The sequence below is a fragment of the Mastigoproctus giganteus genome, chromosome 7 (genome assembly GCF_048544385.1).
Source record: "Mastigoproctus giganteus isolate SK-2022 chromosome 7, ASM4854438v1, whole genome shotgun sequence".
Taxonomy (NCBI): domain Eukaryota; kingdom Metazoa; phylum Arthropoda; class Arachnida; order Uropygi; family Thelyphonidae; genus Mastigoproctus; species Mastigoproctus giganteus.
In genome coordinates, this window is record NC_143581.1 from 36,416,611 (window position 1) to 36,427,999 (window position 11,389).

The following is an 11,389-nucleotide window of genomic DNA, read 5'->3' on the forward strand; positions in this document are numbered from 1 at the left end:
GGGCCGGTGAGAGAGAAACGCTAATATTAAGGTCAAGGTTATCATTAGGGAAAGCTTTTGGATATACAGTACATCTGTAATATATGTTAATAATTGTTGTTATATTAACAGTGTAGAGACAAAAGCAAATAGTATGACAGTTAAAATACCAAACGATTAGAATAGCAACATTGGATTATAAGATAATCACTAACTTATTCAAATGGCAATGGCAAAATTTAGAGGAAATCAACTGACATGATGCTTATATGTATCATCACTAGATTTTCCAAGGAACTGTTGCTGCTACGACAAAGGCATAACTTAAAGCTGCAACAACCATCAAGGGTAAAGAGAAGAGTTTCTGCTTTCGTAAATGTGACTACAGTGGTGTCAGACTGTTTTTAAATTCTATGCAGTGGGACCAACTGATGATGTTACTATCACCAAATTCAAAATGGGAAGCGTTCAAGTAAATAATCATAGACGCTACTAGGCTTTTCAATACCAACTAAAAATACAGTTCACGTGTAGATCTAAATGGATGCCAGATGAACTAATGAGACTCGTTGCATACAAGAAAAATGCATGGGGCGATTATTATAAGAATTATTTGGCAAAGAATGTAAAGAAAAATAGCAAATACTTCTTTTCTTATGAAAACACTAGAAGAAAAGGGATGAATTACATAGATCCACTTAATATCGATGGTTCAACTATTGATAATCCTGCTCAGGTTGCTGACAAGCTGAATAAGTATTTTACAGCAACATGTACATATGAGGAATTCTTTAGGAGAGCCAGATGTTTAAATGTTGGTGCAAAATACTCGAACATGGAGATAAATGATTTTGTAATAACTTAAGAGGAAAGTGGAAGAGAAAAAATTTCAGAAGTCAAAGTAAGAAGAGCCATTTTGGGTGGATGGAATTTATTCAATTATATTAAAGGAGGTAAGCAAACTCTTAGCCATAATCATGAAAGTATTCTTGGAATCAGAGGAAGTCCCCCCCTGGACTGGAGATATAAGAATGTATCCCCAATTCACAAAGGGGAATCAGAGAGTGGCATTAGTAATTACAGACCTGTTAGCTTAACTTCTGTTCCAGGGAAAATACAGTAATAGAGTCACTGGTTAAAAAAAGTAATGCAGGACAGTCTAGACAAGAATGCAGTTATACTTCAGTCACAGCATGTGACTGTCAATGGGTGATCTTGTCTGACCAATTTGATTGGATATGCTGTAACGAAGGAACTAGATGCAAAAAATAATATAATATAAAAAATAATTTTGATATCATATACTTGGATTTCAGGAACGTTTTTGATACTGCTGTACATACTAGACTGCTGCACAAATTGGAGCAGTGTGCTATTAAGGGAAGGTTACTGCTATGGATAAAGGGATGAGAGAGAGAGAGAAAAATCAACGGACATCGCTCTTAATGGACTAATGTTATTAGGGCAGTCCCCCAGGGTTCGGCGTTGGGCTCAATGAATTGATGAAGGTATATCGGGGTTAATATCAAAGTTTGCAGATGATACAAAGGTTGGCAGGGTGGTTAATGAAAGTAACGACAGTATGCTACTGCAACTGGATCTAGAAAAGTTAGGCAGATAGGCTGAGAAATGACAACTGAAGTTTAACATTGATAAATGCAAAGTACTTTATATGGGGAGCAGTAACCCCAGAATAAAATACCAACTGTGTGGTACTGCACTCAAGATAGTGGAAAATGAAAAAGATCTGGGGGTAGTTGTGCAGTCAGATATGAAGTCCTCTGAGCAATGCAGACAGGTTGCCAGGACAGCTGATGGGGAATTTTGCCAGTAGGGGTAAGGAGATGATTATTCAAATTGTACAAGGCAGTGGTCGGGCCACATCTTGAATAATGCATAAAGGTTTGGAGGCCTCATTTTAGGATCATAGGAACCAAAAAAACTGAAACCAAACCAAAGATTCATTTTAGGATCATAGGAACCAAAAAAACTGAAACCAAACCAAAGATTCATTTTAGGAAGGATGTAGAACTGCTATAGTGGATACAGAGAAGGACAATGAGATTGGTGAAAGGAACAAAGGGCAGCTCTCATCACCCATAAGCGCTTCAGTTCTGCAAACTGCAGGTGAGGCACCTGCGAGATGATTGGATTGAGTTGTTTAAGGCTTTGGCAAGCTCAAATGCTGATGGGATTCTTCCTCTTGCTGAGACTAACTACATGAGGGCATAAATTCAAATTATGGAAGGATGGTTGCAAAATAGTAATACTAATACTAAAAGTCGTTTATCTCTTTATACGGAACATGACCGTTATTTTTAAAATCGCTCGAGCTGCAGTTGGCAGTTAGTGAACTATAAGATTAAATTTTCTTGACAAGTGAAGATGCGCAGAGCGAAAAACCATTCGGAACCGAACGTGCAATCTTTTTGGTTGAGGTATATATACTCAATTTGAACAGACACCTACCACCTGATTAGATTGTTTTAGTTTGTTTGTTTGTTCAAATTCATCTGAGTAAAAAAGAAAAAAATTACTCGTTTGGAATTGAAATAATGAAACTATGTATTTACAGTTTAACTATAAATATTTATAGTTAAACTGTAAATACACAATTTCATTATAAAATTTCATCGGAGTGGTGGCTGATATCGCCTCTTTAATGAAAGATCCCTCTGTCATGTTTATTCAAAGTCCAGTGCAGTAAGCTCTGCTATAAAGCGCATTTTAGCAACGCGACTGATATATCAGGGAACAGTGCGAGTATAACGCGAAAATCGCGTTAGCTCATGCGCAATTTCGTCTGCGGGTAACATTAGGTGAACGCAAAACCCGGCATCAGCTGAACGTAGCGACCTGCGCAGCTATACATACAAGTTTACGAAGATTAAAAAATGTCAAATATGTGAGAGCTAAATTTCCCATTTACTGTACTTGTAATGGGCGGAGACACTGTTGTCATTAGCTTTATTCACAAGATAACAGGTGATATTGTAGGCCAACTCATGTTTTCAGGAGCTCACATTTTTCTGTTCGACCAAAAATTTCGTGAGGCATGATAGCGTGAGCAGAAGAGCACATTTCTGGAGGTCACTACGATAAAACAATAAAAACAATTTGCAGTTATCGGTTTATTGGGCTTTTCTGTTAATGCAATCTATTATAAACGAATAGCAAACTCGACCTTATTGCATTGCGATAATGTCGATAGCTGGAATTCTGTGGGTTTTTACGTTACGGTGAAATGTGTTTCCCATTCCATGAAACCTTCAATCAAATAAAAAATTTAAATAAATTTTCAGAATATTCTCTTCATTCCTATTTTTATAAGCTTCGTAAACTTGTTCCCCGTATCTCACTTGTGCGTGATGTGTTCGTCGTTATTGATTGCTTATCTTTTTTACTGTTTTAAATTTTACAATAAAAAAAACATGTCAGTGAACAGAAACATCAATTAGTATGCATATATTACAGTATTAATTAAGCTATGTACATAAGCGAACATAGTTTCCAACGAATACAAGGTATCTTGTCAGGGTAAAGTCCTATATTTACTGTAATATTTATTTATTTATTTATTATAAATTTAAGATGGTTAAACCTGTGTTAGAAATTTTATTGGGTTTCTACCTTTTCTTATGGAATCTGTTGTATTACAATCACTGCTCGACTTCAGCACAACCGTACTCACTCTAGCATTTCAGAATAGGATTTCGACATAACGGTATATCTTATTACATTGTAGATTTAATAATTCATTTAAAAAGTTTCTTTTAAGTTTCTTATTACATTGTAGATTTAATAATTCATTTAAAAAGTTTCTTTTAAGGCTCATGAACATCTGTAAATGTATTCAAATATATGTTCAGAACTTTGCACATTACATATTACTCATACATTCGATACTCATATAATAAATTTTAAATGAAAATAACAATAACAAAAAAATACTTACTCATTTTTTTCTTCTTCTTTATGTATTATTCTTCAATTCACAGGCTTCATTTTGTCTTTTCAATACATAACCCAGTTTTCGTTTCCATTTAACAATCAGCAACTTGTGTCACTTGTATTCACACCTGGGAGGGGGGTGCATGAAGGAATAAACTGAAATACAATAAAAAAAATGTTTTTGGAGTGTCATTTTATAAGCCTAAAAGGTTTTTATCTTACTTGAAGTAACACTGAAGTAAAGATCCAAGAAAAATATATTACTGCTTCCGAAATTTAAGATATAATCTTTTGAAGTAGAAACATGCAAACGGTACTTGCTCTTAATGTTATATTAACAATTACTATTTAAAGTATTTCATCTGATTTTCTCAAACGCAGACAAATAGCTTTAAAGTATAACCTATCATGTACGGGAAAAATGCTGTATGTGAGAAAAAATAACTGTAGTTGAATTTATGGGATCCCGGAATTTGCTTTAGCTTGTATTAAATACATATCACATTTTTTCTTACAGCATGACGCATTCAAGGACAAGTGAATTATTAGTATTACAACGGCTAAATGATGCAAGAAAGTGGACTTTCTGTATTTAGGGAATCACTCACACTTTCCCTATCGCCCAAAAAAGTGATCTACAGTTCTGCTTTGAAGTTCACCAAATTCTCCGCCTCGACCACCGTAGCAAGCAAATTCCAATGGATTTATTCCAACAACAAGAAGGTATACTTTATGAGATCCAGCCCATCCGTTGTTCCCTAAGATTCGTATTTGACTGTACCATAATCAGGACTGTAGTGGAGAGATATGCCGTATACTCTCTGAATTTTTTTTAGGTGAATAGCGTATACCTTCTGGTTTTGGAAAGAAAAACAAAAACAAATATTATTAAAATATTTACAGAAAATTAAAAAATAAATTTATTAGATTTGATTCTTAGGCAATACTTATAGTTATTATTTTTAATATACATGTATATATAAGTAAGTACTGTAAACAAGTTTGTAGGTAGAGAATGGTAAGAAAAATTCTTATAAAATATTGTATATTGCACTTCCTCATCAATGTCATTAAGATTAGCAAGAGAGTGGTTCCACTTGCTACATTTCTCCATCTTGAAGAATGTCCATTTATGGCTACTCTGTCTCATATATTTTAGCCAGCCCCTAATCCAACAAGTGCTATATATACTGTGTGTGTGTATATATATATATATATATGTATCACTTGTTGGATTTTGTTGTCATACCCGGGCTGAATTTTTGAGCTTGTTATTAAAATTGAACCAAAAAATTACCGTTTAGATTTTAAAATGAAAATATAAATTTCTAAATTAAAGTTTTGTTTAATCAGCTGATTTTTTCTCGATGGGAAGTTTTTCTCTGTCTTCGGTTTAGTCTAAAAAAAAAAATCATCGCTGCACTTCTGAAACGAACGTAAACCGGTTTTATGTAAATTAAAGGTAGGAAATCAAAGAAAACAATTCTGTTTATGTATATTGAGAGTTTCAATTTTGTGGATTGAGTAGAAATTTCAGAAATAATTAGTTTCTATCACGAGGCCAGGTGTCAAATTACACTTAAAAAGTAGAGGTCACAAGTGGGGTTAAAAAAAAAAAAAACCGATTATAGCGATGTTCCCTCTTTAAGTTCATTTGTTTAGCAGTTTCAGTGTCGCATTATGTAATTATTATTTTCTTCTTCTTCTTCAAATAAAATGCCTTAGGCTCTTTTCTGAAGTACATTTTTGAATAAAAATGCAAAATTTTTAAACTAAACCCGGGACGGGGAACAACCTTTCCACCTAAGAAAAAAAATAGTTAATTATGAAAAATTTTAATTTAGAATTCTTAAAGGCTAAATGGTAATAGTTAATCCAATTTTAATATAAAATTGGAAAATTTCAGCTCCAGTGCGTTTTAATTGAAACATCCCTTCGTTATGGTATTTAGGAATACATAATTTATAAATTATATATTCATATTTATAACTTTATATAATGATATATTAATTTAAGTAACCACTTTAATAAAGTAATATTATATATCAATTAACATTTTATTACAGTTAATTAATATTTAATTAATATTACATTTAATTAAATAAGTTCAAGGAAAGGTTTCCAGTAAATTCTCAATTAGTACTGAGCTCTGCATTATAAAATGTTAGCTGTATTTAGAGTCGAAACCAATGAACATTTAATGCAAATTACATACTCAAAGTGTTTAATGATTCCGTTTTATCCTAATATAGGTTAGCGGAAAATTAAAGGCAAATAAAAATGAATGAAGTCTTTATGAACCTATGATCGTACTCGATACCTTTCATGGTTCCTCAATAACTATTTAATCAGCTTTATTAATAGTTCAACGAAACTTTACATACGGTACTTTAAGGGCATCTATCTACTGAAGGAAGACCAGCAGGAAAACCCCACTGACCTACATATTTGCAAGGAGAATGCTAAGTGCTCCAGGTGAAGTGTTTTGGGAGTGGCGGTGGGCTATTCCCAGAGATGCTTTTTTCTAAATATATCATCAAGTGAGACATCTTCACATCATTATAAACAGCATGAGGAAAAGTGGTTGGGAAAAACTAAGCTTTCAGCTTTCGGCTAATTGTACCGCGCGGTTTCTGTGAAGACTGTAGTTGAGGCGGCAGGTATATGTACAGGATATATAAGGATCAGCTGTAGTTGCAGGTCGTTAGTTTTTTGCTTTCGCTATTTCATTCTGGTAAGAAAGCTAAAGAAACGAAAAGTAATTTGGTAAGTTACGTTTGCTATTCTTAAATTATACTCGTGCTCATACGCTGGTAAGTGGTTAGGAAGATACCTGCGAAATAATAAATAAATAACCTTTCACTTCTTTGATTCACGCATCTTAAAGATATGACATAATAATGAAGAAACAGGCAATAGTACAACTAATTACCGTTTCTTAACACTAATATAAATATTAATTTTTTTTAAATTTTTATGATGTTTACTGGAAAAAAAAAATAAGTTGTGTAAATTTTATTATATGCTGTGGTCCCTCCCATTTAGTTAAATAATTATTCATAGGAACACACACACACACACCAACAATGTTCATCCCTCTGAATTGATATACGCAGTCACCCCCTCCCTCCCCACCACCAATCACAAAAAAGAGAGACAATATAAAGCCGAAAGTACTGGAAGCTCACTAAATTTCTGAACGTCTTTTGGCTCTTGGGAAATTTCACACTATTGTATTTCACCACATTTTTCGACTCTTTTAAAATCGACGATTCTAAACTTTTAATTAACCTCATTCTGAGAATACAAAAACACACCATATACATATTCGTATCTATATACTTTTTCCCCCCAGCTAAGCTGTCATTTTATTTATATTACAGCCCCGATTGAAGAGGCCTTCAAGAATTCCCCTCCCCAGTGTACGTCCGCATCTGAACTCTATAAACAAGTTACGAACCTTCTATTACTTTTACTTCTATTGCTCTCAGTAAAAGGGGATTTACTCGGAATTTACTGCTCTCACGATGAGCAATTTTAGAAAGCTACCTCACAAACCCACTATTGCCTAAGCAAAATGGGGGGGTCATAAAATTTTTTTCCACAAATGTGAGCTACTTTAAAAATAATGTCTCGAGATCGATCTATTACTAATTTTTACAACAATATCGCTGTCTTAAATAAAATACAGTGACTATATATATATATAATCATATAAATTAGATGTGTGCTGTACCCTCCTTTTTTTTTTATTAAGTAATACTTCTTTTCCAACATTATTTAAATATAATTATATATATATAATTTTTTTATTATTATTATACAAAAACACATTAAGTAAATAAATAAATATTTACTTAAAACCTAAATCAGTTAGTATATAAGTAATGAGGTTTCTGACACTGGTGTTCACCAGAAAATTATGCACAGTACAGTATTTTTTTTTATTTCTGTGCACCACGATATACCAAAATATCGTTTTGCGATAGAACGGGCGTTCGCAAACCATCATTTGTCTCCTGCTCTACTCTCTCCGTCTTAGACCGACTAAGAAATTTCTTAAGAATTTCATAATTGCGAAAAATATCGCGAATTCACCGGTTTAGAGGTATAGCGCTGAACAACGCTACATCTCTAAAAAGGACGTTGTCTTCTTTAGTTTGTAAAGATAATGAATCAGTTTGGAAAGAACTGCATTAATTTTTGAAATAATTGTTTTTTCATGCAGGTCTACCAGCTTACGTATGTCTGTCTACTTTTAGTCTGTTTCTTGTAAACACAGTCATAGTAGTGTAAAATAGTTTTTAATAAGAGGTGTCAGTGCAGTTTTCTAAAATGACGCTTCTAAAGTATAACTGCAAGCATTACTTGCAGTTATATAGAAGTATGTAGCTACATTAGTTCGTTCAAGATGATGATTTAGTTAAAATCTCATAGGAAACAAACACTGACATGGACATAATGTTATTTTGTACGAGAAACAGGGGAAAGATAGTCAATGCATAATTTAAATAATCAAGCACATTGATCTAAAAATCTTGAGTATTAACCCGAAGATTACCATCTGCAAGCGAAGTTTCCGAATAGCTACAGGGAAAAAACGATGGTCACACAAATGTATTGTAGACACGTTTTCTTACAACCTTGACCTAAAAGCCACTTCAATGTAACCGTTTCGATCACGAAAACTTATTCTAATTAATTACAAAAACACATTTTTTAAATTTTGTTGTTCGAACTGCCTGTTGTTACTAGATTCGTGAAAAATATCAAAAGCCATTCTAATGATAATGTTTAGGGTGGCTTCTCTCCTCAAGCCCGGCAAATCAAAACCTGTCGCTACTACGACTTAATTACCTGGTTTAAGACACACAGTAAATAGACTAAGGCGCATTTAGGGCTAGAGCCTCAAGCTGCGAACAAATTTAGACTATGTATATAAAGTGCTTAGCATCATAATACACAGCCATTTCTGAATAAACAGAAAATTTTTAAGGTGGCATCGTTTTAGGTTATATCTCATATTGTGGATACCTTCACAACGAGTTGCCATGATATTGCACTACTTCGAATAAGTAACGCTTCACCTAAGGAGAAGACTAGTGTTACTTATTCTCAGATAGGTACCACCACCCAGACAGCACTGTTTCAGGGCTATTTGGCCCTTCGTCAGTGAGTGGAGTATTGTGGAGTTATACTTCATAACTGTTTTTGCCATCATTGCATCACTTGGGTACCTACCCACTCACTGACGAAGGGCCAAATAGCCCTGAAACAGTGCTGTCTGGGTGGTGGTACCTATCTGAGAATAAGTAACACTAGTCTTCTCCTTAGGTGAAGCGTTACTTATTCGAAGTAGTGCAATATCATGGCAACTCGTTGTGAAGGTATCCACAATATGAGATATAACCTAAAACGATGCCACCTTAAAAATTTTCTGTTTATTCAGAAATGGCTGTGTATTATGATGCTAAGCACTTTATATACATAGTCTAAATTTGTTCGCAGCTTGAGGCTCTAGCCCTAAATGCGCCTTAGTCTAAATACATCACACACCATCAGGCATCTCTCATATTGTGGAGTTATACTTCATAACTGTTTTTGCCATCATTGCATCACTTGGGTACCTACCCACTCACTGACGAAGGGCCAAATAGCCCTGAAACAGTGCTGCTAGGGGGAGCTCGATGATGTCCGGAGTTTCCGAGAATAGGTAACAACAGCCTTCTCCACTGGGGAAGCGTTGCCTATTCGAGGAGTTTATGAGTTTTTGAGTGGTGTGAGTTGAAGGAGTTACTGTCCCTTTCATTCTTCTACACTGTTTCTTTTCCTCTTCCACTCCTACTATAACTTTCCCTCTACCTTTTTTGCTTTTCTAAGTCTAATAGGGACAAGTGGATATTCGAGTAGATATTCACATACATACATCAAATAGCCCTGAAACAGTGCTGTCTGGGTGGTGGTACCTATCTGAGAATAAGTAACACTAGTCTTCTCCTTAGGTGAAGCGTTACTTATTCGAAGTAGTGCAATATCATGGCAACTCGTTGTGAAGGTATCCACAATATGAGATATAACCTAAAACGATGCCACCTTAAAAATTTTCTGTTTATTCAGAAATGGCTGTGTATTATGATGCTAAGCACTTTATATACATAGACACACAGTAAAATAAACCATGCCTATGAAACTTAGCAACAGACATTAGCTTCTTCATTCTTCTTGCAGAGAAGAATGATTCTCTAGGGAAACATATATATATATCATACTACAGTACTATGTCACGTACAAATATGGGGCGCCTCCGTAGCCAGGTGGGAAGGAGCAGCAGTGCGTAGCACACTCTTCTTGATTAGACCGGGGTTCGAGCCCGTCACCACCAAATACGGAAAGGTCAGGGAATGACCACCGCATATCCCGGAGCAATATGGCCTTAGTTGCTAATGCTCCTAAAAACCAAATAACAAATATAACATGTACAAATATACTACAGTGCGTAATTTCTTACGTATTCAACACCGTAACTTTAACTTGCATAAAAGTGCGTAAGTATTTTCATAGTACTTAGTAAGTACAGTACTATGAAAGTATAGCATTTTCGAATATACTGAGTGATAACTGAATTATGACCACCCCTATGAAAACTGAATGCGACCCGTTGACCACGTGAGGTACGAGAGTGCGGAGTTAGTCGACCTACTTAGCATAGATAAGGTGCCAGTGGTTCAGTAGGTAGTAAAATTCCGAGCGTGATGGGTAAAAGGAAGGATTTATCGGACTTTGATAAAGGACAGATTGTGGAAGCTCGACGAGCTGGTGCGGTATTCGAGAGCCGCCGTAGATAAAGTGTACCAGGACTAGAATCAAAATAGTCAAACAATGATCCCACGGCAAAACTGCAAAGGTCAGCGAAAGGTTGATGTTAGAGGTGAGCGCCGGGTCCGAAGACTCTTACAGGCGAACAGAAGCAGCACTGTTGAAAAGTTGGCTACCCAATACAACATGAGCCAACCCAGAACGATATCTGGCATGACCATGCATCGCACGTATGGGCTATACCAGCAGACGACCCCTACGGCATCCTCTCCTAACCAAGGTTCATCGGCGTAAAAGACTCGCCTGGTGCAAAGAGCATGCAAGTTGGATGTTAGAAGACTGAAAGAAGGTGTGCTGGTCGTATGAGTCAACATTATTTACTCCACACCGTGGATGGTCATGGATTTGGAGTCAACATGAGGCTCTTGATCCATCATGCATGGTATCAAAAGTGCAGGTCGGTGGAGGCGGTTGTATGGTGTGGGTCATGTTTCACTGGCAGGAACTTGGACCCCTGGTGCATGTCACTGATCTCCGCTATCGTCAACTGCTTGCTGTTGTACACCCCGCTATGTTACACTTTTTCCAGAATGGTGATGGTGTCTTCCAAGATGACAATGCGCCGAGTCATCGGACACTTGTT

The 11,389-nt window shown here is 35.5% G+C and overlaps 1 long non-coding RNA gene across 1 annotated transcript in view; it reads right to left on the reverse strand.

The window, feature by feature from the left end:
* The window catches only part of LOC150082817 (uncharacterized), a 169,132-nt gene extending 165,051 nt beyond the window's left edge, over positions 1 to 4,081 (reverse strand). The window contains exon 1 of the long non-coding RNA XR_016547215.1: positions 3,935 to 4,081. This is a non-coding gene — a long non-coding RNA (uncharacterized LOC150082817). The remainder of the gene's footprint in view (positions 1 to 3,934) is intronic.
* Between the last annotated feature and the right edge of the window lie 7,308 nt (positions 4,082 to 11,389).